Source organism: Delphinapterus leucas, chromosome 3 (genome assembly GCF_059928025.1).
Source record: "Delphinapterus leucas isolate spDelLeu-1000000601 "Yukka" chromosome 3, BTC_Dleu_Yukka2, whole genome shotgun sequence".
Taxonomy (NCBI): domain Eukaryota; kingdom Metazoa; phylum Chordata; class Mammalia; order Artiodactyla; family Monodontidae; genus Delphinapterus; species Delphinapterus leucas.
In genome coordinates this window covers 93,792,110-93,819,928 of record NC_143131.1, presented here as the reverse complement: position 1 = coordinate 93,819,928, position 27,819 = coordinate 93,792,110, and the positions used below count along the sequence as shown (strand labels likewise).

The following is a 27,819-nucleotide window of genomic DNA, read 5'->3' as shown; positions in this document are numbered from 1 at the left end:
ACTCACCAAAAAAGACCCTCACATGCAAAGACAAAGGAGAAGCCACAATGAGACAGTAGGAGGGGTACTATCACAATAAAATCAAATCCCATAACTCCTGGGTGGGTGACTCACAAACTGGAGAACACTTATACCACAGAAGTCCACCCACTGGAGTGAAGGTTCTGAGCCACATGTCAGGCTTCCCAACCTGGGGGTTTGGCAATGGGAGGAGGAATTCCTAGAGGCTCAGACTTTGAAGGCTAGCGGGATTTCACTGCAGGACTTCGACAGGACTGGGGGAAACAGAGACTCCACTCTTGGAGGGCACACGCAAAGTAGTGTGCGCATCGGGACCCAGGGGAAGGAGCAGTGACCACATAGGAGACTGAACCAGACCTACCTGCTAGTGTTGGAGGGTCTCCTGCAGAGGCGAGGGGCAGCTGTGGCTCACCAAGGAACAAGGACACAGGCAGCAGAAGTTCTGGGAAGTATTCCTTGGCATGAGCCCTCCCAAAGTCTGCCATTAGACCCAGCAAAGAGCCCAGATAGGCTCCAGTGTAGGGTCGCCACAGGCCAAACAACCTACAGGGAGGGAACCCAGCCCCACCCATCAGCAGACAAGTGGATTAAAGTATTACTGAGCTCTGCCCACCAGAGCAACAGCCAGCTCTACCCACCACCAGTCCCGCCCATCAGGAAGCCTGCACAAGATTCTTAGATAGCCTCATCCACCACAGAGCAGACAGCAGAAGCAAGATGAACTATGGTCCTGCAGCCTGTGGAACAAAAACCACATTCACAGAAAGATAGACAAGATAAAAAGGCAGAGAGCTTTGTACCAGATGAAGGAACAAGATAAAACCCCAGAAAAACAACTAAATGGAATGGAGATATGAAATCTTCCAGCAAAAGAATTCAGAATAATGATATGAAGATGATCCAGGACCCCAGGAAAAGAATGGTGGCAAAGATCAAGAAGATGCAAGAAATGTTTAACATCTGATCTAGAAAAATTAAAGAACAAACAAACAGGGATGAACAATACAATACCTGAAATGAAAAATACACTGGAAGGAATCAATAGCAGAATAACTGAGGCAGAAGAATGGATAAGTGACCTGGAAGACAGAATGGTGGAATTCACTGCTGTGGAATAGAATAAAGAAAAAAGAATCAAAAGAAATGAAGACAGCCTAAGAGATCTCTGAGACAACATTAAACACAACAACATTCACATTATAGGGGTCCCAGAAGGAGAAGAGAGAGAGAAAGGACCAGAGAAATATTTGAAGAGATTATGGTTGAAAACTTCCCTAACATGGGAAAGGAAAGAGTCACCAAAGTTCAGGTAGCACAGAGAGTTCCAGACAGGACAAACCCAAGGAGAAACATGCCGAGAAACATAGTAATCAAATTGGCAAAAATTAAAGACAAGAAAAATTATTGAAAGCAACAAGGGAAAAACGACAAATAACATACAAGGGAACTCCCATAAGGTTAACAGCTGATTTCTCAGCAGAAACTCTACAAGCCAGAAGGAAGTGGCATGACATACTTAAAGTGATGAAAGGGAAGAACCTACAACCAATATTACTCTACCCGGCAAGGATCTCATTCAGATTTGACGGAGAAATCAAAAGCTTTACAGACAAGAAAAAGCTAAGACAATTCAGCACCACCAAATCAGTTCTACAACAAATGGTAAAGGAATGTCCCTAAGTGGGAAACACAAGAGAGGAAAAGGACCAAAAAACAAACACAAAACAATTAAGAAAATGGTAATAGGAACATAGATAGCGAAAATTACCTTAAACGTGAAAGGATTAAATGATCCAACCAAAAGACGCAGGCTTGCTGAATGGATACAAAAACAAGACCCATATGTATGCTGTCTACAAGAGACCTACTTCAAACCTGGGGACACATACAGACGAAAGTGAGGGGATGGAAAAAGATATTCCATGCAAATGGAAATCAAAAAACAGCTGGAGTTGCAATACTCATATCAGAAAAAATATGCTTTAAAATAAAGAATGTTACAAGAGACAAGGAAGTACACTACGTAATAATCAAGCGATCATTCCAAGAATTAGACATAACAATTATGAATACATATACACCCAATATAGGAGCACCTCCATACAAAAGGCAACTGCTAACAGCTCCAAAGGAGGAAATCGACAGTAACACAGAAATAGTGGGGGACTTTAACACCTCACTCACACCAATGGAAAGATCATTCAAACAGAAAATTAATAAGGAAACACGAGCTTTAACTGACACAATAGACCAGATAGATTTAATTGATATTTATAAGACATTCCATACGAAAACAGAAGATTACACTTTCTTCTCAAGTGCACACGGAACATTCTCCAGGATAGATCACATCTTGGTTGACAAATCAAGCCTCTGTAAACTTAAGAATATTGAAATCATATCAAACATCTTTTCTGACCCCAACACTATGACATTAGATATCAAGTACAGGGAAAAAACGTAAAATACACAAACACATGGAGGCTAAACAATATGTTACTAAATAACCAAGAGATCACTGAAGCAATCAAAGAGAAAATCAAAAAATACCTAGAGACAAATGACAATGAAAACACGATGAATCAACAACTATGGGATGCAGCAAAAGCAGTGCTAAGAGGGAAGTTTATAGCTATACAAGTCTACCTCAAGAAAACTCTCAAATAAACAATCAAACCTTACACCTAAAGCAACTAGAGAAAGAACAAACAAAACCGAAAGTTAGCAGAAGGAAAGAAATCATAAAGATCAGAGCAGAAATAAATGAAATAGAAACAAAGAAAACAACAGCAAAGATCAATAAAACTAAAAGCTGGTTCTTTGAGAAGATAAAAAAAATTGATAAACCATTAGCCAGACTCATCAAGTAAAAGAGGGAGAGGACTCAATTCAATAAATTTAGAAATGAAAAAGGAGAAGTTACAACAGACACTGCAGAAATACAAGGCATCCTAAGAGACTAGTACAAGCAACTCTATGCCAATAAAATGGATAACCTGGAAGAAATGGACAAATTCTTAGAAAGGTGTAAACTTCCAAGACTGAACCAGGAAGAAAGAGAATATATGAACAGATCAATCACAAGTAATGAAATTGAAAGTGTGATTAAAAATCTTCCAACAAACAAAAGCCCAGGACCAGATGGCTTCACAGGTGAATTCTATCAAACATTTAGAGAAGAGCTAACACCCATCCTTCTCAAACTCTTCCAAAAAATTGCAGAGGAAGGAAAACTCCCAAACTCATTCTATGAGGCCACCATCACCCTGATACCAAAACCAGACAAAGATACGACAAAAAAAGAAAATTACAGATCAATATCACTAATGAATATAGATGAAAAAATCCTCAACAAAATACTAGCAAACAGAATTCAACAACATATTAAAAGGATCATACACCATGATCAACTGGGATTTATCCCAGAGATGCAAGGATTCTTCAATATATGCAAATCAATCAATGTGATACACCATATTAACGAATTGAAGAATAAAATCCATATGATCATCTCAATAGATGCAGAAAAAGCTTATGACAAAATTCAACACCCATTTATGATAAAAAATCTCCAGAAAGTAGGCATAGAGGGGACCTACTTCAACATAATAAAGGCCATATAAGACAAATCCACAGCAAACATCATTCTCAATGGTGAAAAACTGAAAGCATTTCCTCTAAGATCAGGAATAAGACAAGGATGTCCACTCTCACCACTATAATGCAACATAGTTTTGGAAGTCCTACCCACGGCAACCAGAGAAGAAAAAGAAATAAAAGGAATCCAAATTGGAAAAGAAGAAGTAAAACTGTCACTGTTTCCAGATGACATGATACTATACATTGAGAATCCTAAAGATGCCAACAGAAAACTACTAGAGCTAATCAATGACTTTGGTAAAGCTGCAGAATACAAAATTAATGCACAGAAATCTCTTGCATTCTTATACACTAATGATGAAAAATCTGAAAGAGAAATTAAGGAAACACTCCCATTTACCATTGCAACAAAAAGAGGACAGACCATGTTGTTGACCATTGCAACAAAAAGAAGAAAATACCTAGGAATAAACCTACCTAGGGAGACAAAAGACCTGTATGCAGAAAACCATAAGACACTGATGAAAGAAATTAAAGATGATACCAACAGATGGAGAGATATACCATGTTCTTGCAGATGACATGATCTCTTCAATAAGTGGTGCTAGGAAAACTGGACAGCTATATGTAAAAGAAAGAAATTAGAACACTCCCTAAGACCATACACAAAGATAAACTCAAAATGGATTAAAGACCTAAATGTAAGGCCAGACACTATAAAACTCTTAGAAGAAAACATAGGCAGGACACTCTATGACGTAAATCACAGCAAGGTCCTTTTTGACCCACCTCCTAGAGAAAGGGAAATAAAAACAAAAACAAGCAAATGGGACCTAATGAAACTTAAAATCTTTTGCACAGCAAAGGAAACCTTAAACAAGATGAAAAGACAACCCTCAGAATGGGAGAAAGTATTTGCAAATGAAGCAACTGACAAAGGATTAATCTCCAAAATATACAAGCAGCTCATGCAGCTTAATATCAAAAAAACAAACAACCCAATCCAAAAATGGGCAGAAGACCTAAATAGACATTTCTCCAAAGAAGATATACAGATTGCCAACAAACAAATGAAAGGATGCTCAACATCACTAATCATTAGAGAAATGCAAATCAAAACTACAATGAGGTATCACCTCACACTGGTCAGAATGGCCATCATCAAAAAAATGTACGAACGATAAATGCTGCAGAGGGTGTGGAGAAAAGGGAACCCTCTTGCACTGTTGGCGGGAATGTCTATTGATACAGCCACTATGGAGAACCGTATGGAGGTTCCTTAAAAAACTAAAAATAGAACTACCATACCACCCAGCAATCCCACTACTGGGCATATACCCTGAGAAAACCATAATTCAAAAAGGGTCATGAGGGCTTCCCTGGTGGCGCAGTGGTTGAGAGTCCGCCTGCCGATGTAGGGCATATGGGTTCATGCCCCAGTCTGGGAAGATCCCACGTGCCGGCGGAGCGGCTGGGCCCGTGAGCCATGGCCGCTGAAGCTGTGTGTCTGGAGCCTGTGCTCCGCAATGGGAGAGGCCACAACAGTGAGAGGCCTGTGTACCACAAAAAAAAAAAAAAAAAGAGTCATATACCACAATGTTCACTGCAGCACTATTTACAATAGCCAGAACACTGAAGCAACCTAAGTGTCCATCGACAGATGAATGGATAAAGAAGATGTAGCACATATATACAATGGAATATTACTCAGCGATAAACAGAAACGAAATTGAGTTATCTGTAGTGAGGTGGATGGACCTAGAGACTGTCATACAGAGTGAAGTAAGTCAGAAAGAGAAAAATAAATACCGTATGCTAACACATATATATGGAATCTTAAAAAAAAAAAAAAAGGTTCTGAAGAACCTATGGGCAGGACAGGAATAAAGATGCAGACATTGAGAATGGACTTCAGGACACAGGGAGGGGGAAGGGTAAGCTGGGAGGGGGAAAGGTAAGCTGGGACGAAGTAAGAGAGTGACATGGACTTATACACACTACCAAATGTAAAACAGATACCTAGTGGGAAGCAGCGACATAGCACAGGGAGATCAGCTCAGTGCTTTGTGACTAGCTAGAGGGGTGGGATAGGGAGGTGGGAGGGAGATGCAAGAGGGAGGAGATATATGTATATGTATAGCTGATTCGCTTTGTTATAAAGCAGAAACTAACACACCATTGTAAAGCAATTATACTCCAATAAAGATGTTAAAAAATAAATAAATAAATAGGCTGAAAACAGAAAAGACATCTCAAGTTACAGGCTTTGGGGCCATGGATGGGGCAATTGTTGCTACTGCTGTTCTTGTTCAGTGTGTAACACAGATGCTGTATGTATAAATATGTAATCCAGGTATAGTGCTAAACTTTGGAAATACTTTATTCAGTATCATTACAAAGACTGAATGTCTTATAACATTTAAAACTAATATATATATTAGTTTACAAACTAGTTACACAAACTAGTATAACTTGTAACAAACTTGCTACTGTTCAAGAGATCAATCCAGAAATTACGAATTCCAGCAAAGAAGTGAGCAGATTAAGATGTATGTTGCCTACTCATTCTGCCTACTTTATGATGCTCTAATCAGTGTCTCATTTTCGTTTGAACTGAAATGTACACCTTACTGTATAATTTTAAATAGCTAAACTAGTTAAATAAATGATTTGCTTGTGCCAACCCTTTCTGGGCCATGTCAGAGACTCTGACAGGAATTTACAGATAATTATATTACCTTAGACAGCAGTTGTGTTATGAAGAGACTTAAAATTCAAGGACAAACTAAGCCTATTTTTTGCTGCACACATGAGTAAGAAAATGCAGAACTATCTCATGAATTCCAAGAGGTCTGAGAAATTCTTTAATATTTAATTGTATTTAATTGACCATTCCTTTTACCTCCTTGAATTTAGTTTGCCTGTGCCTTTTCATCTATAAAATGTAAAAAACACATGAAGACTGAATCAGCAAAGTTAATACGGGTAAGATGTTTAAAATGCATGTGTTCACAATGCCGTATCTTACTAAAGCTTATCTATATTAAGTTTAGCAGAGAGGAAAACTACTGGAGAAATGAGAAACACAGAAGATAATCTTAACGCTACATTTAGGCACAAAACACGATCAGCATGCCAAAAGGAAGAAAACACAAAAGTTCAGTTAATTAAATCTTTTCTGGAAAAAATTCTGTATAAGTAAATATTTATAAATACTAAATTAGATAGATAGATAGATAATAGATAGATACCAAAACTTGGTTGTGAAGTAAAATGGAAACAGAATTACAAAGCTAAAAGGAACCAGGAGATCTTCTACAGGTGAAGAAATTTAGGACCCAAAGAGGTAGGGTGACTTGCTGTTGACACGGCTATTTGGGGACAAAACCACACCTAGAATCTATCCATGGCTCTGGCGTTTCCACTCACTGCCTGTAACCAGTTCATCTATTTATTGAGCTGGTCTGCACAGGCCGTACACAGAAAGCAGCTTTATCCTTTTTTCCACTGCCTCTTCAAACCTGCTTTCTGGGCTCATTTTCTACCTTTGATTGGAAACTTGGGAAGGTCCCATAGTTCTCTTTATCCCTTTAAGTTGCAAGAAAAGTCTTACTTGGGTATTTTAAAACCCCTTTATTTACTGTCCAAATTTAAAAATCTTCTCTAATTTAAATTGGCTCCATCTTCCTAAGATTTGGGCAGGAGCATGGGGTTAGGTTCTTCTACCTTTCTTGCTCCACCTCTGCCCACGATCACACAGCAAATAAGCAGCAGAGCCAGGATTTGAACCTAGATGGTCTGGCTCTTGTCAGTTAATCTCTTCTCACTGACCTCCTTTTAGTCTCCTCCATCAGGCCCTCTTGCTGGCAGTCCACCTCTCCAGGCAACCTTTTAAAATAACCTCACTTGTGGTCTAGGGGTAACATGCACCTTTGCCACCCCCTTCCTGGTGGTGGAGACTGTTCCCACCAAAGCTCTCTCTTCTGAACCACTGCAGGCATGGGTAGCTCCAGCCACAGTCTCTCTTAGTGAGCGTCACTGTCCTTGAGTCTCCCAAACTTCCATATCTATCAAGTTCTCCCAGCAGTTACCCACAGGGGGACAGAGATCTTGCAGCATGCCAGTGACTCTATCTAACAATCTTCATCACCAATTCTTAGGCTCCAACCCAGTGGTGAGCAATGGGCTAAAATAGGCAGAACTGGTTGCCCAGTCATATAACACAACCTGCTTAGATATCTCTTCAGGATTTGGAAGTACTTGGTAACTAGGGTGTTTATCTTGGTATTGGGGCTTTGACCATATCTCTGAGGCAACAAGAATAAAGGTCACATTTAAAATCCTGATACTGCCTGTGCTGACTAAAGACATTGAAAAGAAAAAACAACACATATTAGGATTATTCAGATAAATTAATACTGAGAAATCTTTAAAGATGCCTATTCTTAAGGAGTCCTGTTAGCTTAATAATGCATTAAGAAAATAACCATAAACTCTCAGAATTGGAAGGGATTTTTAAACTCATTCAATTATGTATCAGTTGGTAAGATATTTCTAAGCTCTTACCTGTCTATGCTTGAACACCCTAATGATGAGAAACTCACCATCTCTTCAACAGTTTGTGCCCATCTGGGACTGCTTCCAACCATCAGTTATATGAAACTCAAAGCTGCCTCCTTAAGGTTTCTACCCCTTGATCTTAATTTGATCCCTTGGGATCACACAGAAAAAGTCTAATCCCCCTCTCACAGGACAGACTTCCAAACATGTGAAGCCAGTGTCACTTCATCTTCTATGATGTACTTTCTAATACCCAGTTCCTTCAGCCACTTCCTTTATAACACAGATTCTATTGTTGTTATCTTGCTTGTCTTTTTCCTGAATAGTCCCTAGCCTGCCTATGGCCGGCCTGAGGTATAGCACCTAGAAATGAAGACAGGAGAAGAGGAAACATCTCTCTCCTTCAGCATGGCACACTTTTTGATTAATAAAACCTAACTTAACATTTACGCTGCCGACTGCCATGGTACGTGCTGATTTATACTATATTCACTGCCAACAACATTCCCTTAAGTCTTTCCCAGGTGTGCTACAGCTAAGATATGACTTATCCTGTACACATGCTGTTGATTTCAGGACACAAGTAGTGGTCTTTACATATATGCTCTTTAAAATCATTCTTTTAACACTCATCAAGTTCAAAAAGACTAAGATTTTAGGATTCTGTTTGACCATTTAATTTATCTTCTTTAACTTCATATCATCTCAAACTGTTAAGAGTGTCTTCAATACCTTTATCCAGATCACCAATAAAAAGGATTAAAGGAAAAGGCCAAAGACATCCCTAGAACCATCCCTCCATTTCACATCAACCTATCAAACAACACCCCCGGTACCTATTCAATTAATTATCAATATACACAATGACAGGTTTCATTTCAGCCAGAGGTGTATGATAAGAGACTTTGTCGTGTCTTGTTCAAATTCAGATTTCTAGGTTCTCCACCCTTCCCAGCTCTGGAGGTCTGGATGCCTTGTTACAAAAGAAATTTGGGGGACCTTCCCTTATGGTCCAATGGGTAAGACTCCATGCTTCCAGTGCAGGAGGCCCGGGTTTGATCCCTGGTCGGGAAACTAGATCACACAGGCATGCCTCAACTAAGAGTTCGCATGGCGCAACTAAAAAGTCCACATGGCGCAACTAAAAAGTCCACATGATGCAACTAAGAGCCCACATGCCACAACTAAGAGCCTGCATGCCACAATTAAAGATCCCTTATGCCACAACTAAACATGCTGCAATGAAGATCCCATGTGCTGCACCTAAGACCGGGTGCAACCTAAATAAATAAATAAATAAGTTTTTTTTTTTAAAAAGCATTTAAAAAAAAGAAATTTTGTTGTGATGGGTGTTAAACCCATTCTGGCTTCTCATGAATAAGTGATGCTGCTTTTAAGGACTCACCAATCACTTATTTTTTAGTACATTACAGAATTGAGACCACGTTCATTGTTATAGACCAGAGTTTATTGAAATTACTTCTTCCCCTTTTTAAAAGTTTGAAGGATCAGAATCCTCAAACTTCTCCCATCTTTCAGCCCTTTTTGGGCTCGCCATGTTATCTCACAGATTCCTGACAGAGGTTCTGTGTGGTCAATTTCAAGTTGCCTCAGTACTCAGGGATTTAATTTATTCAGCTGAGAGACTTCATATCTCTAATGGAGCAACTTGGAATTCTCTTTCAGTGACTAAAACAAATATTAACATTAATACAGCTAAAGCAACTGCAGCAGTGGTGGCGACAGCGGCAGGGCAGAGCAGAGCAGGGTGGGGCAGCCAGCCGAGCTTGGGGCAAGGGAGCCACAAGCCGCCAGCGCACAGTGTCGCCAGTCCACCCACCTGCCCTCTCCCCATGGTGTGGCGGTGGGGAGGAGGCGAGAAACATAGCTACTATTCTAGGTTGTAAAGTGGACGTCTTCTAAAAATTTTCTAACAAGATGGTGGAGTACAAGGATGTGCACTCACTCCCTCTTGCGAGAGCGCCAGAATCACAACTAAATGCTGAACAATCATCGACAGGAAGACACTGGAACTCACCAAAAAGATACCCTACATCCAAAGACGAAGGGGAAGCCGCAATGACACAATAGGAGGGGCGCCATCACAGTAAAATCAAATCCCATAACCACTGGGTGGGTGACTCACAAACTGGAGAACAAATATACCACAGAAGTCCACCCACAAGAGTGAAGGTTCTGAGCCCCACATTAGGCTTCCCAATCTAGGGTTTCCGGCAACAGGAGAAGGAATTCCCAGAGAATCAGACTTTGAAGGCTGGTGGGATTTGATAGCAGGACTTCGACAGGACTAAGGGTAACAAAGACTCCACTCTTGGAGGACACATACAAAGTACTGTGTGCATCGGGACCCAGGGGAAAGGTGCAGTGACCCCATAAAGAGACTGAACCAGACCTACCTGCTAGTGTTGGAGGGTCTCCTGCAGAGGCAGGGGGCGCTGTGGCTCACCTCGGGGACAAAGACACTGTCAGCAGAAGTTCTGGGAAGCACTTCTTGGTGTGACCCCTCCCAGACTCTGCCATTAACCCCACCAAAGAGCCTGTAGGCTCCAGTGCTGGGTCACAGGCCAAACAACCAACAAGGAGGGAACTCAGCCCCACCCATCAGCAGACAAGCAGATTAAAGTATTACTGAGCTCTGCCCAAAAGAACAACACCCAGCTCTACCCACCACCACTCCCTCCCATCAGGAAGCCTGCACAAGCCTCTTAGATAGCCTCATCCACCAGAGGGCAGACAGTAGAATCAAGAACTACAATCCTGCAGCCTGTGGAACAAAAACCACATTCACAGAAAGATAAACAAAAGGAAAAGGCAGAGAACTATGTACCAGATAAAGGAACAAAATAAAAACACAGAAAAACAACTAAACGAAGTGGAGATAGGCAACTTTCCAGAAAAAGAACTCAGAATAATGATAGGGAAGATGATCCAGGACCTCAGAAAACGAATGGAGGCAAAGATCGAGAAGATGCAAGAAATGTTTAAAAAAAACATAGAAGAATTAAAGAGCAAACACCTAGAAAAACTAAAGAACAAACAAACAGATGAACAATACAATAACTGAAATGAAAAATACACTAGAAGGAATCAACAGCAGAATAACTGAGGCAGAAGAACGGATAAGTGACCTGGAAGACAGAATGGTGGAATTCACTGCCGTGGCAGAGAATAAAGAAAAAAGAATGAAAAGAAATGAAGACAGCCTAAGAGACCTCTGGGACAACATTAAATGCAACAACATTTGCATTATAGGGGTCCCAGAAGGAGAAGAGAGGGAAAGGACCCGAGAAAATATTTGAAGAGATTATAGTTGAAAACTTCCCTAACATGGGAAAGGAAATAGCCACCCAAGTCCAGGAAGCGCAGAGAGTCCCAGGCAGGAGAAACCCAAGGAGAAACACACCGAGGCACGTAGTAATCAAACTGACAAAAATTAAAGACAAAAAAAATTATTAAAAGCAACAAGGGAAAAACGACAAATAACGTACAAGGGAACTCCCATAAGGTTAACAGCTGATTTCTCAGCAGAAACTCTACAAGCCAGAAGGGAGTGGCACAATATATTTAAAGTGATGAAAGCCAAGAACCTATAACCAAGATTACTCTACCTGGCAAGGATCTCATTAAGATTTGATGGAGAAATGACAAGCAAAAGCTAAGAGAATTCAGCACCACCAAACCAGCTCTACAGCAAATGCTAAAGGAACTTCTCTAAGTGGGGAACACAAGAGAAGAAAAGAACCTACAAAAACAAACCAATAACAATTAAGAAAATGGTAATAGGAACATACATATTGATAATTACCTTAAACATGAATGGATTAAAATGCTCCAACCAAAAGACACAGGCTCATTGAATGGATACAAAAACAAGACCCATATATATGCTGTCTACAAGAGACCCACTTCAGACCTAGGGACACATACAGACTGAAGGTGAGGGGATGGAAAAAGGTATTACAGGCAAATGGAAATCAAAAGAAAGCTGGAGTAGCAATACTCATATCAGATAAAATAGACTTTACAATAAAGAATGTTACAAGAGACAACGAAGGACACTACATAATGATCAAGGGATCAATCCAACAGGAAGCTATAACAGTTATAAATATATATGCACCCAACATAGGAGCACCTCAATACATAAGGCAAACACTAACAGCTCTAAAAGAGGAAATCAACAGTAACACAATAATAGTGAGGGACTTACACCAATGGACAGATCATCCACAGAGAAAATTATAAGGGAACACAAGCTTACACCAATGGACTTACACATATGGACAGATCATCCAGAGAGAAAATTATTAAGGAAACACAAGCTTTAAATAACACAATAGACCAGGTAGATTTAATTGATATTTATAGGACATACCATCCCAAAACAGCAGATTACACTTTCTTCTCAAATGCACATGGAACATTCTCCAGGATAGATCACATCTTGGATGACAAATCAAGTCTCGCTAAATTTAAGAAAATTGAAATCATATCAGGCATCTTTTCTGACCACAACACTATGAGATTAGATATCAATTGCAGGGAAAAAATTGTAAAAACACAAACCCATGGAGGCTAAACAATACGTTACTAAACAGCCAAGAGATCACTGAAGAAATCAAAGAGGAAATCAAAAAACATCTAGAGATAAATGACAACAAAAACACAACGATCCAAAACCTATGGGATACAGCAAAAGCAGTGCTAAGAGGGAAGTTTATAGCAATACAATCCTACTTCAAGAAACAAGAAAAATCTCAAATAAACAATCTAAACTTACACCTAGAGGAACTAGAGAAAGAAGAACAAACAAAACCCAAAGTTAGTAGAAGGAAAGAAACCATAAAGATCAGGGCAGAAATAAATGAAATAGAAACAAAGAAAATTATGGCAAAGATCAATACAACTAAAAGCTGGTTCTTTGAGAAGATAAACAAAATTGATAAATCATTAGCCAGACTCATCAAGAAAAAGAGGGAGAAGACTCAAATCAATATTATTAGAAATGAAAAAGGAGAAGTTACAACAGACACCACAGAAATACAAAGCATCATAAGAGACTACTACAAGCAACTCTATGCCCATAAAATGGACAACCTGGAAGAAATGGACAAATTCTTAGAAAGTTATAACCTTCCAAGACTGAAGAAATAGAAAATATGGACAGACCAATCACAAGCACTGAAATTGAAACTGTGATTAAAAATCTTCCAGCAAACAAAAGTCCAGGAGCAGATGGTTTCACAAGTGAATTCTACCAAACATTTATAGAAGGGCTAACACCCATCCTTCTCAAACTCTTCCAAATAACTGCAGAGGAAGGAACGCTCCCAGACTCATTATATGAGGCCACAAACACCCTGATACCAAAACCAGACAAAGATACGACAAAAAAAGAAAATTACAGATGAATATCACTGATGAACATAGATGCAAAAATTCTCAACAATATACTAGCAAACAGAATCCAACAGCACATTAAAAGGATCATACACCATGATCAACTGGGATTATCCCAGGGATGCAAGGATTCTTCAATATATGCAAATCAATCAATGTGATACACCATATTAACAAATTGAAGGATAAAAACCATATGATCATCTCAATAGATACATAAAAAGCTTATGACAAAATTCAACACCCATTTATGATAAAAACCCTCCAGAAAGTGGACATAGAGGGAACCTACCTCAACATAATAAAGGCCATATATGACAAATCCACAGCAAACATGATTCTCAATGGTGAAAAACTGAAAGCATTTCCTCTAAGATCAGGAACAAGACAAGGATGTCCACTCTTGCCACTATTATTCAACGTAGTTTTGGAAGTCCTAGCCACAGCAATCAGAGAAGAAAAAGAAATAAAAGGAATCCAAATTGGAAAAGAAGAAGTAAAACTGTTACTGTCTGTAGATGACATGATATTATATATAGATAATCCTAAATATGCCACCAGAAAACTACTAGAGCTGATCAATGAATCTGGTAAAGTTGCAGGATAAAAGATTAATGCACAGAAATCTCTTGCATTCCTATACACTAACAATGAAATATCCGAAAGAGGAATTAAGGAAGCAATCCCATTCACCATTGCAACAAAAAGAATAAAATACCTAGGAATAAACCTACCTAAGGAGGTAAAAGACCTGTACTCAGAAAACTATAAGACACTGATGAGAGAAATCAAAGATGACACAAACAGATGGAGAGATATACCATGTTCTTGGATTGGAAGACTCAATATTGTGAAAATGACTATACTACCCAAAGCAATCTACAGATTCAATGCAATCCCTATCAAACTACCAATGGCATTTTTTACAGAACTAGAACAAAAAGTCTTAAAATTTGTATGGAGACACAAAAGACCCCAAATAGCCAAAGCAATCTTCAGGGAAAAAACCAGAGCTGGAAGAATCAGACTCCCTGACTTCAGATTATACTACAAAGTTACAGTAATCAAGACAATATAGTCTTGGCCAAATACAGAAATACAGATCAATGAAACAGGATAGAAAGCCCAGAGATAAACCCACACACATATGGTTACCCTGTTTTTGATAAAGGAGGCAAGAATATACAATGGAGAAAAGACAGCCTCTTCAATAAGTGGTGCTGGGAAAACTGCACAGCTACATGTAAAAGAATGAAATTAGAACACCATACACAAAAATAAACTCAAAATGGATTAGAGACCTAAATGTTAAGACTGGACACTATAAAACTCTTAGAGGAAAACATAGGAAGAACACTCTTTGACATAAATCACAGCAAGATCTTTTTTGATCCACCTCCTAGAGTAATGGAAACAAAAATAAACAAATGGAACCTAATGAAACTTAAAAGCTTTTGCACAGTATAGGAAACCATAGACAAGACAAAAAGACAACCCTCAGAATGGGAGAAAATATTTGCAAACGAATCAACGGACAAAGGACTAATCTCCAAAATATATAAACAGCTCATGCAGCTCAATATTAAAAAAAACAAACAACCCAATCCAAAAATGGGCAGAAGACCTAAATCGACATTTCTCAAAAGAAAACATACAGATGGCCAAGAAGCACATGAAAAGCTCCTCAACATCACTAATTATCAGAGAAATGCAAATCAAAACTACCATGAGGTATCACCTCACACCAGTTAGAATGGGCATCATCAGAAAATCTACAAACAACAAATGCTGGAGAGGGTGTGAAGAAAAGGAAACCCTCTTGTACTGTTGTTGGGAATGTAAATTGATAAAGCATTATGGAGAACAGTATGGAGGCTCCTTAAAAAACTAAAAATAAAATTACCATATGACCCTGCAATCCCACTACTAGGCACATACCCAGAGAAAACCATAATTCAAAAAGGTACATGCGGGAGCTCCCTGGTGGCGCAATGGTTAAGAATCCGCCTGCCAATGCAGGGGACACGGGTTCGAGCCCTGGTTCTGGAAGATCCACATGCCGTGGAGCAACTAAGCCTGTGTGCCACAACTACTGAGCCCACATGCCACAACTACTGGAGGCTGCGTGCCTAGAGCCCATACTCTGCAACAAGAGAAGCCACTGCAATGAGAAGCCCATGCACCACAACAATGAGTACCACCTGCTGACCACAACTAGAGAAAAGGCTGCGCCCAGCAACGAAGACCCAACGCAGCCAAAAATAAATAAATTTATTTTAAAAAAAAAAGAAATACACATGCACCCCATTGTTCATTGCAGCACTATTTACAATAGCCAGGTCATGGAATCAACCGAAATGCCCATTGACAGATCAATGGATAAAGGATGTGGTACATATATACAATGGAATATTACTCAGCCATAAAAAGGAATGAAATTGGGTCATTTGTAGAGATGTGGATGTACCTAGAGACTGTCATACAGAGTGAAGTAAGTCAGAAAGAGAAAAACAAATATCGTATATTAACACATATATGTGGAATCTATAAAAATGGTACAGATGAACCAGTCTGCAAGGCAGAAAGAGAGACACAGATGTAGAGAACAAACATATGGACCCCAAGGGGGGAAAGTGGGGTGTGGTGGGGGGATGCATTGGGAGATTGGGACTGACATGTATACACTAATATGTATAACATAGATAACTAATAAGAACCTGCTGTATAAAAATTAATAAATATAACACTCCACTGTAAAGCAATTATACTCCAATAAAGATGTTAAAAATAATAATAATAAATAAATAAAATTAAATTAAAAAAAATACAACTAAAGCCACTCATTAGAAACCCACGTTTGGGCGTTTGTGCTGTTGGAGCTATGCTGTGCCTCACAGGAGCACCAGTCTCACAGAAGATTTTCCAATGCTGTCTGCTCCCCCAAAGAAAGACTCTAGCACAACCAAATAGAAAAGTTACTAATATGGAAACAGATGTTCCTAAGAATATTCCTGGAAATGTATGGATATGAAACACATGCCACATATATTTGGTTATAAAAATAAAAAATCTTATTTTTATCTAGCAACTATTTATTTCCAAAAAGTGACTAAGCGCTGCAATCAAGTCATACCTGACTTAAAAAAAAAACTGAGACATTGAGCTGTCTAACCCACAAAAGAAGTATCTATTAATAATTCAACTCCAATTGCTATGTATATTTCCTGGCAGGCTGGCTCCTGACTAAAAGCACCAGCTTTATTTTCCTGATTGGCTTAGGACATATAGTTCTGCAGCACAGGAATCTTACCACTGAAAGATGTTTCATTTTTGTCTGGACTGGAATACATAAGATGTTCTTTTGGATTACTCAAAGTAGCATATTAAAACAGGTCTTTCCCATGCAACTTGACCAGATATTAAAAAAAAAAAAAAAAATCAAAGCATCACCTCTGAAAAACTAGTATAAAACCAGGTTTAAAAAGCACCTAGGGAAGTGGGTGATTCTACTCAAATGTGGATATTCGATTGCTAATTTCATTCCAATTAAAGTGTAATGAGAATATGCATCTATAAATTATAGTGCAGGTTTTGTGCTTGGCTTGTACTGCCACCTGGTGGTTTCCTGCTTGTACTAATATCAGACTTGTAAGGAATTTCCTGAATTAGCATTCACTTAGCAGTTTCTTTGCAGTATCACTGTCATTGACAAAGTACTTCTGTAAGATCTCTAAAATGGTGGTGCAGAAGAGATTGCACATAAAGTCTCTGGTAACTAAGTTAAGATGAACCCCATCTTATTCAAACACATCATTTATATACGAACACAATAAGCATAATGATTAGTAAATTAATAATTAAAAATCTGGAAGAAAAAAATTTAAGCCCAATCACACCACATAAGAAGAACAAAATGAAAGAAAGAGACAAAGTCTCTTTAAACATAGGCCTGCCGAGCTTTAAGTAATAAATAAATAAATAAATAAATAGGACTTCCCTGGTGGCACAGTGGTTAAGAATCCACCTGCCAATGCAGGGGACAGGGGTTCAAGCCCTGGTCCTGGAAGATCCCACATGCCGCGGAGTAACTAAGCCCGTGCTCCACAGCTACTGAGCCTGCGCTCTAGAGCCCAGGAGCCACAACTACTGTGCCCGCGTGCTGCAACTACTTAAGCCCACGCACCTAGAGCCTGTGCTCCGCAACAAAAGAAGCCACCGCAGTGAGAAGCCCGTGCACCGCAACAAAGAGTAGCCCCCGCTCGATGCAACCAGAGAAAACCCGTGGGCAGCAACAAAGACCCAATGTAGTCAAAAATAAATAAATAAATAAATTTATTTTTAAAAAAAATATATATGAATATCAGAAAACCAAACTGGAAATTTAGGGGTTTGTATTTATGCAAATGAGTAGTGTTACAAAAATATTTTTCATAGAATCTCTTAAGGTATTAATACTTCTTGATATATTTCAGAACTCAGGTTTCTCTTTTGTGAAATTTCTCTCTTTGGTTTAGGTCCCACGGTGTTCTCAGCATTCAAAAGATTAACATGAATATTTAATTATTAAGCATTATATTTGTTAGTTTATACCTATTATAAGAATTTGGCCTGTAGATACATGGAATTTCCCTTTAATTACTGAAGATAAAGAAGTTTTAAATTTTGCCAAATCAAGATTATCAATTAGTGTTTTACTCCTTCCATTTATTTATTTTTTTAAATAAAGATAATTTATTAATTTGAAAGGTAATACTTTCTCATGGCCAAAACTAGGAAAGTCTCTCTATTACATCACCATCCCTTGTAACCAGTTTCTTCCAGAAACTGCCGCTGATTGTTAAGTTTAGGAAATCCTTTGTACAATCAAACAAATGTTTTCACTTAGCCTTTCTATTAGTTGATTTTTTGTTCCATTTAATTCCTTAAACTACACAGGCCTTATTTTGATTTATATCAAGTAATATTCTTATTTTTTCCAAAATGACAGATCCCTCTTGCCAGTGACAGGTGTGGGTCAAAGCCCTTCCTTCTCTGCTGATTTGTGATGCTTGCTTTAAGACACATTAAGATGTAACATACAGCACGAACTGTTATCAGTTATATCTTCCATTCCATTGACAGTGAGTGCCTGTGTCAATACCACGCTGAGTTAATTACCTTATAAAGTTGAGAATGTTTTAATATTTAAGTTTAGAATATTTGTTTAACATTTAGTGTTAAGTAAGGAGTTAGTCCTCCACCATTACTCTACTTTTTCTAAATTTTTCTGGCTATTCTCATCAGTTTCTTATTCCAAATGAACTTCAGAATAATTTTGTGAAGTTCCCAAACAATTTAACCAAGTTACTTTAATAAAGAGACTCTGTGAGAATTGCTCTAAATTATAAATTATTTAGGGAAGAATTATTACCTTTACAGATAGGTTGTTAGTAGAAAAACAGGCTTAGTGATAAGCCTTCCAATGCTCTTAAGCTGGACCGCTTTTCAAGGAACAAATTGATGAAGAAACTCAAACTGGGTTTTGTGCCTGCAATGTGGCAGGAGGCATGCAGAGAAATCCCCTAATTCAGATTAATTTAAAATGCTGGATAAAATATTTTAAAATATCTTTCTAAATGCATGGCTGAGTTGATTGAAAAATAAGGGAAGTCCTCAGGGGCCACACATAAGAGATAGCATGAACCCAAAGTAAGTTCTGGAGCTGGCATTTGCCTGGGACATCTACCTGCCTATCCCTGGTGGCTTGAGGCTTAGGCTTCATAGGGCCAGTTGGGAGTTAGGACATCAGGCCTGAACAAGTGGAAACTAGAACTAATGACCTGTGCATAAAGTTGTGACCCCTGAAAGGTAACACCCTCAGTAAGTGAATTAGGTACGGTGCGGGGGTGGGAGTGAATCACCCTACAGAGAGAAATAGTGGAGATAATTAACCCACTTATTATTAAGAAGGACAAAACGGGGGAAACGTTTCCCTTGAAAGTGACTAACACCAGCCCTCCCTCATGCAGGAGAGAGCACAGCCTATTCTACGTGGAATGGATGAGACAGTCTGACACTGCTCCCAGGGTAGCAAGTGCCCCAAATGCCTAGCAACACCATACATAAATCTTTTCTAGAGGAACACACCCAAATGATTATCACAACTTAGTTTCCAAAGAACATATGCTTACAGTTTAAAAACAAAACATAAACCTGTAAGAAAACAACATGTGACAGTGAGTGGAAACAGTTAAGACAATGCCAATTTTTGACCTTGAGAATATCTAAATGAGTGTGTTTATATTTAAATATAAATCTCAAATATACTTTTTGAGAAATAAAAGGGGGTACCTAACAAAGGAACAAAAGATATCACAAGTAACCTACATCTTTGAAAAAGAACCAAAGAGAAATGCTAGAAAAATAATTTCTAATAATTGACATTAGAAACTCAGTATAGGATCTGGCTCAAGATAGCAATGTAAGAGGCTCCTAAGCTCATCCTGCCACAGACACATGGAATCAACAGCTACATATGAAACAACTCCCTCTGAAGGAAATCCAGAAACTACCTCACTCCTACTCAATGGGCAAATGAGAAAAAACCCACATCAAGATAAGTAGGAGAAACTGACAAACAATCTCGCCATAAACCCCACCCCTGGTGCAGCAACACCCAACTGGGAGGGAACTCACTACTCCCAGCTTCTTCCTAAGGAGTGAGGGATTTAGACACCCCCAATCTGGTGCCCCAACTTTTAAGACCTCCACCTGAGAGACAGGTGCCCGCAAGACCAGTGGGGCTTGCATCTGTAAGACCTACAAGGCCATAGGGATCTAAAAGATAGTTCATAAAGGGCTCCCACAGACTCACAATGGCTAACCCCCCAGGCCCAGCACAGAACCAGCAGACTGAAACCTGCCCAGTCTTTCCAGAAAAGAGGCCTATTTGCATACTTTGATAGCTATGACCTGACGGGTAGGCTTCTAATCTAACACATATCAAGGGGCTGACTGCATTTTTTGCTCCCTTCCCCCTACAACTAATGTTTTTGACATGATATAACTTTTTGTTTTGTATATCCCTTAACTACTCACTGTAGATATAGATGATTTTACTACTTGTACTTTAACTTTCCTACTGCTTTGTAATCAACAGAGTTGATTAACTATGTTTACTGTATATTTGCCTTTACCAGTGAGCTTTTTCCTATTGTAATTTTCACATTTCTAGTTGTGGCCTTTTGTTTTTCCCTTAGAGAAGTCCCTTCATCATTTCTTATAAAGCTGGTTTGGTGGTGCTGAACACTTTTAGCTTTTGCTTGTCCATAAAACTTTTCATGTCCCCATCAAATCTGAATGTAAGCTCTGCTGGGTAGAGTACTCTTAGCTGTAGGCTTTTCCCTTTCATCACTTTAAATATATCGTGCCACTCCCTTCTAGCCTGCAGAGTTTCTGCTGAAAAGTCAGCTGGTAGCCCTAGGTGAGTTCCCTTGTAGGAAACTTGTTGCTTTTCCATTGCTACTTTTAATATCCTCTCTTTAACTTTCCTTTTTTCCTTTTTTTTTTTTTTTGCGGTACGCAGGCCTCTCACTGCTGTGGCCTCTCCCATTGCGGAGCTCCGGACACACAGGCTCAGCGGCCATGGCTCACGGGCCTAGCCACTCCGCGGCACGTGGGATCTTCCCAGACCGGGGCACGAACCCGCGTCCCCTGTATCGACAGGCGGACTCTCAACCACTGCGCCACCAGGGAAGCCCACTTTTTTCCATTTTAATTAAAATGCATCTTGGTGTGATCCTCTTTAGGTTGATCTTGTTTGGGACTCTCTGTGCTTCCTGGACCAACAAATTTCAAAACACGGCACCATGGATACATTCCTCAGAAGGATAACTTACCAAAACTGCCTAAAGAAAAAACCTGAATGCTTCTACAACCATTAAAGAAAGTAATTCAGTAGTTTAAAATCTTCCTACAAAGAAAATACTAGATCGAGAAAGTTCTAAAAGCGAGGTTTGTTTTTTAATTCTGACATTAAATTTTTCAGAGAAGAGGAAAAGTTCTCCAACTAATTTTATAAAGCTAGTATAGGCATACTCCTCAGAACATTTCCCTGATTAATGTTTTCCCAATAAATTAACTCTTGTATTTAATACTCCAACATCATATAACATATATATCATTCAAAACAACATTTCAACAGCGTATATAGGAAGCAATATATTTAGGACCCAAAACTCAATACATTTTTACCAGTAACAACAACAAAAACAACAACAACAACAACAACAACAAAGGTGTGGGAAATGCCCTAAGTTACATTACAAACACAACTGGCAATATGTTCTCAGCATCATGTGTCAGGAAATCAAAAAACACACTGAATATCAATGAAGGGGATATTCACATAGATGCCCGTAGTGATAAAAGAGGCACTGAAGTATCATCCTCAGTATGAATCATTCTCTGTCACATTTCCATAGTGCCTTTCATATTTCATATTACCCTTTTTTCCCCTAGTTTTGTATTATAAGAACCAAAAAAGCTGAGGAAATGTTAAAGATTAATGAAAAAGAAGCAAACCAAGCAGAAAAGCAGTAACAATGAAAGAGAATATGTTACTACTGACAAAGCAACTATTTGTTAACAACTATATTGTTTGGTGATCAGGAAGCAAAGTTATAGACATTTACAGCCTAATGTTATAGTTTGTTATTTAATTGAGGTTTGTTTACTATATTTTAGTTACATTTTAGGAAATTGGTTTGGGTTAAAAAGTAACTCATTATAACTTTACCATTTAAAACAGAGGGCAATAGGCTCTCAATTAATATTTTTGCATAGAACATCTGATTTTCAGAAACAAATTACTAATATTAAGTAGATATCTGTATAATTCTAATATCAAAACTATCAAAGACAGTATGAGAAAGATAATCACAGTCCCCTCTTGTCTGTAAACATAAATTCTAAACAGAATATTTTTTGAAATAACAAGTTTGGTTTCTTCCAGAAATGTAAGATTGGTTCAACATTAGAAAATGTATTAATGCAATTCACCTCATAAACACATTACAGGAAAAAACCCCTATGTTCATCTCGATAGAGGCAGGAAAAAAACATTTAATAAAATTCAACATTCACTCATGATTAAAAAAAAAAACTACTAGCAAACTAAAAATAGGGCACTTCCCTAACCCAATAAACAACAAGAAATGCATTAAAATGTCATACACGTCATACATACATGCTGAAACTTTAAGAGCATTCCTTTAAAGCCGTGAACAAGACAAGGATGTCTATTATCACTCTATTCAACATTGCCCTAGATGTCTTAGTCTCAGCATTCACACACACACATGTGTGTGCATGATCACACAGTATAAGTAGAAAGAAAGCTTCCACAGATGATATGATTGTTTAAAGGGAAAATCCAAAGAAAATCTACAAATGCTTCTAAATTATAAAAAGTATTCAAATTATTTAATATCTATTGCATATTAAATCAGATCCCTAACTCCCAACATAAACAAAATGTCAACCCCATATGGATTAAGCACTTTAAAATGAAATGTGCACCGCTTATATGCAAAATCTTACTTATGCTCCTGATGAGAAAACTGGAATGGCACAAGGAGTGGGGTAAGAAAAACAGCCCACTCTCCACCCCTTACAGGGTGCATTAGTTTTCTCTTGCTGCCATAACAAATTAACACAAATTTAGCAGCTTAAAACAACAAAAATTTATTATCACAGCTCTGTAGGTTGGAATTCTGTCACGAGTCTCACTGGGCTAAAATCAAGGCATCAGTAGGGCTGTGTTCTTTTCTGGAGACTCCAGGGGAGAATCTGCTTCCACGTACATTCAGGTGGTTGGCAGAATTCAGTTCCATGCAGCTGCAGAAATGAAGTTTCTGTTTCCTTGCTGGCTGTCAACTGAGGGCCATTCCCAGCTTCTAGAGGCTGTCTGTATTCTTTGGCTTCAAGGATCTTCCCCCTCCATCTTCACAGCTAACAATGGGAGGTTGAGTCCCGTTCCTGCCTTCTCTTCTGACACATCTCTGACTCCCCAGTTTTCCTCTTCGTTTTTTATCTCCTCATCTCATGGTCCCTCACGTTAATCATATCTGCAAAGCCCCTTTTTTACTATGCAATGGAACACATTCACAGATTCTGGGGATTAGGGTGTGGACACCTTTGAGGGACCTATTAGTCTGCCTACCATACAGAACAAGGACACTGGGTCTGTTCCACGCTTGCGCTAACACTATATGTCGTTTGTACATCTTTCCGTAATGCCTCTGCTCCAACGGGGTAGAAAATATCCCCCTTTTCTCACGTCCTTTCTGCTTGTGTTGGCTGAATTACTGAATTTTCCTTCCCAGGCTACGTGAGGTCAAAGCAGACAGGAAGATGAAGAATTTAGAATTAATTTCCTAACACCAACATTATCCAATAATTGAAACAAATGCTTCCCCTCTATCTGTTCTTGAACCATCCAGAGTTTAGGGACGAGTTACAAGGGGCAGATAGGAAAGAATGGGGTGGGAACAAAATGTCAAGCCATTAAAAGAAAAATGGCAGCATAGTTCCCCCTTCCTTAAGAACTCAACCCAGGAAGTTTCCATACCTGGGGTGGCAGTCAACAAGGAGAGTCTAGCTCGTGAGAGTCATTAATTGGGTGTCACTATGTACAATACAGTGTGAGATAATTCAACAAACCTTCCTTAATTCTTTAAACTAACCTATGTGGTACATAGGTAAAGGTATTATCATGTAAAATAGGAACCCTGGGCTTACAGAGGTGGTCATATACCCAAAAGCACAAGCGTCAAAGAGCTGGATCGAAACCTAGGTCTGCTGGCTGCTCAAGCCCAAGGGAATTTCCTCTCCCTGACTTTCCCTAGCAAGAAGGCAAGACTGAAGTTTGTTATAATCCTCAAACGGTACCCTTCAGTGTATTCAAATGACACTCTTTGAGGTGTCATTCCCCTTCCCCAACCTTTCTCTCCCCAGATGTTACAGAGAATTCCTGATGAAGGACTTAGAGTTATTTACCTCCTTATTATCATACACATTTACTTCTGTATGGTCACTGTCCCTACTGTCCCAACAGTGATGTTATCATTCAGGCCAGTCCTTGTGTGATGATCACTGGGCTATGGGCTTGAATTTTCTTTTTCTTTTCTTCTTCCTTCCTTCCTTTCCTTTCTTTCTTTCCTCTTTCTCTCTCTCTTTTTTTCCTTTCTTTCCTCCCTCCCTCTCTGTCTCTTTCCTCCCTCCCTCTTTCTTTTTCTTTCCCTTCCTTCCTTCCTTCCTCCCTCCCTCCCTTTCTTCCCCTCCCTCCCTCTCTTTCTTTCTGCAATAAGCTTCAAAGAAACGAAGAAAGGTGCTGGGATGTGGTCTCTCTGGGTGAGTCTCTATAGGACTCACAGGTGCAAGGAGACCCAGCTGCTAACACACAGTCCAAATCACCGCAGTCTTTATCCCTTCAAGGAGTTATGGTTATCAGCAAGAAAGTAATTAACTACCTCTGCTTTCTTTCGGTGGTAATAATCAATTCTAAACTTCCAGCATAAAATCCCAACTCCTTACCACAGGTACAAAGCCCTACATGATTCGCTCCTGCCGGTCTCTTCCGCTGTCTCGGACGCCGCCTTGCACTCCACACGCGGCTCCAGTCACGCTGGCCAAGGTCTAGCTTCTGAGCACCTGAAAGGTGACTAGTCTGAACTAAAATGTACTGGAAGCATAAAATACACACTTAGGGCTTCCCTGGTGGCGCAGTGGTTGAGAATCTGCCTGCCAATGCAGGGGACACGGGTTCGAGCCCTGGTCTGGCAAGATCCCACATGCCGCGAATCAACTAGGCCCGTGAGCCACAACTACTGAGCCTGCGCGTCTGGAGCCTGTGCTCCGCAACAAGAGAGGCCGCGACAGTGAGAGGCCCGCGCACCGCGATGAAGAGTGGCCCCCCGCTCGCCGCAACTAGAGAAAAGCCCTCGCACAGTAACGAAGACCCAACACAGCCATAAATAAATAAATACATCTTAAAAAAATAAAATACACACTGGATTTTCAAAACCTAGTAGGCATATAAGAATGTAAGGTATATCACTAATAATTTTATAGTGACCACATGTTGAAATGGTTATACTTAGAACATGTTGAGTTCCTCTTAATTTAACTTGTTCCTTTTTAATGTGGCATTTCTAAAATTTTAAAATGACATTCGTGGCTCACACGAGATTCCTACTGGATAGAGCACGGCTCTGTCACATTTTCCCCTCCTTTGTTTCCTTGGCCCTTACACTATCTGGACTTAACAGTGTCCACGTTACCTGTTTAGTGTCTTTCTCACCCAACTAGAACGTAAGACAGGAACTCTGCCTCATTCACAGCGGATTCTCAGGCATTTAGAACAGCGTGAAGCACAGTAAGTACTCAATAAATATTTCTGGAATTAATGACCTTACTCTTCCTCAGCTGGAGACGGTGAGCTCTGTCTGTCCTCTCCCAGAACACGAGGTCTCAAGTCTTTTGGGCTACACCCGCAGCTCAGCGCTGACCGTGTGCTCTTGACACCGGGTGGAGGGGTGGTTGGGTACCCACACTGGAAAAACGCGCCTCCCGCGAGGAAAAAGCTTCCCGCCCGACGCCCCCGGCGCTCGGCGAACTCGCGCTCCTCAGAACTCTTTTCCCCGGTCAGCCCCGCCCCTCGGCCCATCAATGGGCACTTCGCCCTCCGGCCGCACGGCGGCGTCTCGCCGGGACGCGGCGGCCGATGGTACAGTCCGTCCTCCCCGCGCGCCTCGAGCAGTGGGTCCTTCCAGTCATAGAAAAGCATTGTGGGAAGGCCGCGCGTTCTTTCTAACCTCACCTCTCTTTCAGAGAGGTGTACGGCGCTGTACGGCGGCGGAGGTACGGACGGTCCCGGGCCTGTGGCCGCTTGGCCTCCGACGGCTGGGGCGCCGCGGCCGGGCCGGGTCCGAGGCTCCCGGTTCCTGAACGCGTGTAGGACAGCGGCCTGGTCTGGCCTCCGCCACGTTGTCGGTGAGACCTCAGAAAGCCCAGAGCGGCCCTGGGTCTGTGTTCCTATGCCGGGAGATGCGGCGAGGGGGGTGAGGGCTTTGGGGTCGATTGGTCATCGACTGTATGTCAGGGAATTTTTAATAGATGCGGGGGTTTCTTGCGTGTGACAGGGAAAGGCCTCACCGTATAACGGCACGTTTGCCTACCTTGTCACGGTGGAAAATCAGGTCATCGCAGAACTGCCATTTCAGATTTAGATCTTGATAACTGTGTCGTGGTGCAGAACTTGGCGGAAATCGAATGACCATCACTAGCTCTGCAGGCGAGTTTTCATGTTCCTGCAGAACAGATCAGTTTCCTGGAAATTTTAAGGTTTCAGCCATTTGAAAGACGTTAATTTGGTGTTCGTTACCTAGTCGGATGTTGAGTCGTAAAGGAAACTGTAGAGCTGGGCTTAGTTTTTCTCCCAGCTCATCAACACAACAGTTCATCTCAGCCAGCTGTTTTGGGGACCGCAGCTTTGTGCCGCACAGCATTCCTTACGCGGTTTTCTTGTCGCCTTTGTGTTGCCCGTTCACTTTTGGAAACTAGTGGATGAGGTGTCAAAAAAGGCGTAAACCAAACACTTGTGCAGCCTTTTCCTCCCCTAGTATTTGACATCTTTGGTGTAGGAGCTGCACAAGTAACAGTTATACTCCTATATTATGTACACATGTGGTTTTGATTCTGCCAACGTTAAGTGTATGTTTTTCTTAATAGGTTTTAATTTTTGTTCAGGTTTAAGATGGACGCTTGAAGCATAGACTGCTGCTAGCTGACTACTTACTATCTGGGAGCACAAAGATGACCTAAGGTAGGGTGATAGTTGTGAATTAGAAGTTGTCATACAGCAGTTATTTGTGATGTGAATTTTATCTTTCTGGATTGGGGGGCCTTCTCTAGTGGGTATTAGTTTAATTAGTTATTAAGGGTTCACTAGTGTTAGTACTGCCGCATCTGTAAACAAATAGTTAACTGCAAATGGGATAGCTTCTTCCCAGTTTGTCATGAAATCTTTACATGATTTTATGTGAATTGTAAAAAACCACTTGCCAGATCTCAGGCATGTTTTATGTTGACATTTAAAGTCCAGAAGTGCATAACTTAATGCAGCGAAGAAGCATGTACTGAAAGTTTTTAAGATGTGGTGCGTGTAAATGTCAAATT

General features: G+C 40.0%; 1 non-coding gene and 2 pseudogenes across 2 annotated transcripts in view; 2 read left to right on the top strand and 1 right to left on the bottom strand.

The window, feature by feature from the left end:
• Nucleotides 1–27,769, bottom strand: part of LOC111162828 (small integral membrane protein 20 pseudogene) — a 79,908-nt pseudogene extending 52,139 nt beyond the window's left edge. The window contains exon 1 of the transcript XR_016392732.1: nucleotides 383–27,769. The product of XR_016392732.1 is annotated as a small integral membrane protein 20 pseudogene (transcript). The remainder of the gene's footprint in view (nucleotides 1–382) is intronic.
• LOC149749612 (uncharacterized) lies at nucleotides 25,196–27,365 on the top strand (annotated as a pseudogene).
• LOC115801686 (small nucleolar RNA SNORA13) lies at nucleotides 27,170–27,304 on the top strand. The gene has a single exon (XR_004021997.1). It is a non-coding gene; the product is annotated as a small nucleolar RNA SNORA13 (small nucleolar RNA).
• Nucleotides 27,770–27,819: the final 50 nt, after the last annotated feature.